The following is a 5,030-nucleotide window of genomic DNA, read 5'->3' as shown; positions in this document are numbered from 1 at the left end:
CATGTGTAGATTGGTTGACGGTAAAAAAGATTTATTAAAATTCGGCAACCTCCGTTGGCGCCAAAAATTGTTTTCCTTAAGATAGCAAGTGACATGTCCTCACTTATTGTGATGACTTTTGGATCAGTAGAGCATTCAAACATTATCCATTCATATGATGGAATCATACCCCTATCACAACACACAAGAGTGGATATACTCTCCATGTTTTAAGCAATATGGTGAATATCAGACAAAAGTGTTGAGTTGCATCTAACCCCTACTACTATATATATTAGGTGATCAAGTGTTCTCCCATGACTCATACCAATGGCTAAGATCACACCGACAATATAAATGGTTTAGATTAAGTTTGAATCTTAATTAATTACATTTGGCTTGCGCAATTTGAAAAAAATTGTTCGGTCAAATCTCTCTTGGAAAGTATTATTCAGTCACATTGTCTCGAAACAAGCAATATGAGGTCAAATCATATGGGAAAAAGCAACGTTAGGTCAAATCATCTCAAAAAAATCAATGTTTAGTTAATGCGTATAAGAAAAATGTAGTGTTGATTGTTTTAAATGCATTGTTCAGTGTTCATTCAATTAATAAGGACAAATTGGCAATCATGATAATAGGACATAATTAACAAGGGCAATTAATATCGTTTGTGTTCACCAGTTCCACATCTGGGAGGTTGCATGCTTCTTATCGACTATCGACGTACTTGTCCATGCTCTTATGGTTGAAGTTGTTCATCAGGAACAATAGTTACTCTTCCTAGACAAAGTCATTATGGAAGAACTACCGACAATACTTTGGTTCAAAGAAGCAAACAAGGGTATTGCATACTTTTCATGTACGTATAAGAAAACTCCAGTGTTTGAAGATCTATACCTATGAGGTTGCTCATAAAGTCTTCTTTCTAGCACTGAAGAACTGCGGATTGTACCCATAATTTTCTTGATGATGATGAGGTTGTAGCGTGAATTCATATGATTAAGCATATGGTTGTAGTCCTTCATCATGCATACTGGCAACAGCTGGTGGGCTTTGTTATGGAGAATGTTGTTTAGTTTCCATGTCTGGAGCTGAGCGAGATGTGGGGGCAATGTTTGATGAGTTGCAAATTGTGTTAGGAAAATTTTTGAATTTGCTTGGTACCAATTTATGTAGTGACTCATATGTTCAATATTTCCTAGAATTGGTTGGCCGATTAACACATATTTGCATCTTTCCTTCCAAATTACAATCCACTGTTGATGTTCCTCTGCCCAGTTTGTGTCAATATGTCCTCTCATGTCAGTATGATGGATTTTGTCAAGATTATGTGGTGGATTTGGTATGTCTTGACAAAGTCCGAATTGGAGCATGACCCTGTTAGTTTGTTGTCATACTATCACAGGGAAACAGATTAAAGCGACACAAGCAATTCATATTTTGGAATCCTTGTATGCATGTTCTGGCAGAAATGACTGATACCTTTTATAAGGCATCCAATGGAATTGAAAAAATAACTTGCGTTAGTAATGTTAAAAACAATGTAATTGACGTTTGAATAAATAAAACAAAAATTAAATGGTTAACCTCCTCATTATGCATGTTGTCGAATCTTGACCTATAGCCTGTAACATTACTGTGTGAGATTCTAGAAAATCGTAGCCCTCTGCCACTCCATCTAGTGAAATGCAATATGTTAGTGTCAAATACATTACCAAAAAGTTGACTTTATTTTAGTGAGAAATTTTTGTTTACCTTGTTGCAAGTGGATATGACGTTTGGTTCTTGACCCTTGGTTGAGTGAATGACATGCGATACCGTGCCCAAGACTGCAACAACACTATATATCCTCCCATATTTTTGGATGTGGGATAAATTGCTCTACATATTTCTCTATACAAATGTGCTAAACACGTCGAACCCCAATTGTACCGGTCATCTCGATCAAGATTAGCTAACAAAGGTAGATACATGATGTGAACTTTGTTTCTTGACTTGTCTGGCATCAACACCCCACAAATCAACCCTAAAATGTTTGCTCTACAATGAGCTACTAATTGTTATGGTGCAAGTTTTGCTACGAGAGTCAACATGTTTTCTTTTAACCATTTTAGTTTAAGTGTTGATCCCACTAGTGCATTCTTTGGGGGAACAACATCTATATATTTTGTGCACATTTGTTCCCAATTATAATTTTTTGGTATAATAACTAGTTATCCATCAACGCATAAACCTAGTTGAAGATCAACATCTTCCAAGGTGATTGTGCATTCACCAACATGAAGATGAAAAGTGTGATTCAAGTCTCCACCTTTCAACCAAAGCAGTCACTAAAGTGTCATCGATTTTAATTTGTTTGGGCTTTGCAACATATGAAAATCCAGCTTGAACCAATAAAGATTTAATTATGGGATCTAGAGAACGCATAGCTTGAGCATTTGATTGGATTACATCGTTTGTTCCCTATAGAAATCAAAATAATAACAACATCAATATTTGTAAATCATAAAACATAATTAACATTCAATTAAACAGAATGTATTACATACTTCTCCACATCTATGAAGGTGTTGTTTCCAAAGAAGAAGAATGTATTACATACTTCTCCACATTCAATTAAAAAGGGATATATAAGAATTATAGAAAGTGAGTCTAAGTTAGTGTATATGATGACAATACATGCATTGAATTTATAGAAAAAAATCTAACATAACTCAATTCATTCGATGGGATCTTGGTCGCTCAACGTGCGTTGCTCCAATTGGTGATATATAGGTCATTGATTTTGTCAAGGGGTCTTGGTTTTTCAATGTGCATTGCTCCAATAGGTGATATCTAGGCCATTAATTTTGTCGGTGAGATCTTGACTGTTCTTTTTTAAGTGTATGTGACAAGCCATTAAGAATTATAAATATAGTTTGCACTGAGACAATCTGATCCATCATCTCAATCAAAAACGTTACTACTACCCTAAACCCTAAACCATGACTTCATCATCAGTCAATACGATTGCGTATTACAATGACCCCATCACAACAACTAAACATGGTTCATCGTTTGTAAGCGATTCACCAAATATTGTTCAACTTGACAACAAAATGTCACTTGATGCCTGAAACAAGCTATTGGAAACAAGATTAGTCTACCAAATGGTCAAAGATATATATTTTCTATTACCTATATCATTTGTTGGTGATTATGTCTAGTACAGGGCATGCATACTGCACGATGATGATGATGTAATGACTATGTTTTCTATGTTCAGGCAACTCTCCAACCTTACATGCCTTAAGTTATATATGACCACTACAGACACACCCACTGATGAAATCCTACCTCCAAGGGTATTGGATAGAAGACTCCAAGAAGATTGGACTAGAGATGCAAGAGAAAGTCCTAGGGTTCTCATGAGCCTTAGGGTAGATTTTGGGCCCATAGGCTAAGTATGAGCTCACTTATCTTTGTACATATTAGATTAGGGTTTTATTATATTTGGGCCTTGTATTTAGGGCTCGATAGTGTAGGGAGGGTACCCTAGTAATGTAGGATTTTTCAGCCCTTGTATTTTAGGGCACTTAGACTAGTTTTTGTATTAGGGGTAGTTTTGTAATTTCACATGCATTAAGTGCACTTTTTGATGTGTGTGTTGGGAGAAAAATTTAATTGAATTGGGAGAAGCCCAATCCAATTAAATTTTGGACCAGCCTAAGGGGGAGGTGAGCATTTGCTTGCTACACCCCATTGTAACATCATATAGTCAAACTTTGTGCATGTCCTTCATGCTTTACATACCTCACGACACCTAAGCATACTTAGTGGAGAATCTTGGACTTGATCTTGGATTAGTGGGCTGAACCATAGCTGAAATTCACTAATTATAATTAGTGAAGTTTTGGCTCCACAAATTCAAATTCAAATTCAAGTGAAATTTGAATAGAAATTCAAATTTTCCTCCAATTTTGTGTGACACTTAGGCTATAAATGGAGGCCTTGTGTATGCATTTTTTGAACTTTTATCATTTGAGAAATTAGACTTCAAAGTTCAGACCTTATTTGAGGCATAAATTTCGTGCCCCCCTCTCTCCCTCTCCTTCCACTCATCTTCTCCTACCTTCAAGCTCTTGTCTATTGCTTTCTATGGTGGTGAGCTTGTTCTTGACTCATCTTCTCCTTGAAGTGGCATCTCCAATCATCTTTCCTCCTTCTCCATTCCGCTGTCATTGATCTTCAAGAAGCAAATGACTCCATTGATGAAGAAAATCCAAGGCCTACAAGCTCTACATGGAGCTACATCACCCACCTAAACATGTGCACATCCACCACCAATTTTTGCCAGCTCTTTGAATTTGGAGGATTTGGATGAATACCTTGATGAAGCAATGAACCTTGAATCGAGTTTTTAAGAACCCACCCCCACCCGCAATTTATTTTATTTCTATTTTATTATTTAATGATTTGTAGTCGTCATGTGTGCTTTTTAATGCCAAAAGTTTGAAGTACAAATTGTTTATTTTAAGTTTTAGTAATTTTTTCTTCTTTTTGGCCACTTTGTTAATGCATTTGAGAGTCGAATTGAGATACAAAAGTTGTCTTAATGGATTCATTGACACAAAACTATGTGAATGAAACATATTTTAACCAAAATAGGTAATACAAATAACAATCTAAGTACCAAAAGATGCTTTCATGGATTGAAATCTTGAACTTTTAGTAATTTTTCCTTATTTTTGGCCACTTCATTAATGCGTTTAAGGGCCAAATCAAGACCCGAAAGTTGTCTTAATGATTTCATTGACATGAAAACTACATGAATGAAACCTTATTTTAACAAAAATAGCTTATACACATAACAGTCTAAGCTCCAAAAGTTACTCCCATGGATTAAAATCTTGAAGTTTTTGTAATTTTTCCTTGTTTTTGCCCTCATTCTCGACCTCGGTCCATATGTTTGTTGGAGACACTTTTGCTTTAGCCTAGTGCATTAGAGATACTTTTGTTTTACGCTAGGGAATCCAATGCTTCAAACCCTAACCCAGGACCCTATACCT

General features: G+C 35.8%; 1 long non-coding RNA gene across 1 annotated transcript; it reads right to left on the bottom strand.

The window, feature by feature from the left end:
• Nucleotides 1–1,454: 1,454 nt before the first annotated feature.
• LOC114413762 lies at nucleotides 1,455–3,407 on the bottom strand. Its single transcript, XR_003666985.1, has 2 exons — nucleotides 1,738–3,407; nucleotides 1,455–1,660 (listed from the first exon to the last, which is right to left on the bottom strand). It is a non-coding gene; the product is annotated as an uncharacterized LOC114413762 (long non-coding RNA).
• Nucleotides 3,408–5,030: the final 1,623 nt, after the last annotated feature.

The sequence above is a fragment of the Glycine soja genome, chromosome 1 (assembly GCF_004193775.1).
Source record: "Glycine soja cultivar W05 chromosome 1, ASM419377v2, whole genome shotgun sequence".
NCBI classification, from domain to species: Eukaryota; Viridiplantae; Streptophyta; class Magnoliopsida; order Fabales; family Fabaceae; genus Glycine; species Glycine soja.
The sequence above is the reverse complement of the archived record's forward strand: the minus strand, read 5'-3'. Positions and strand labels throughout refer to the sequence as shown.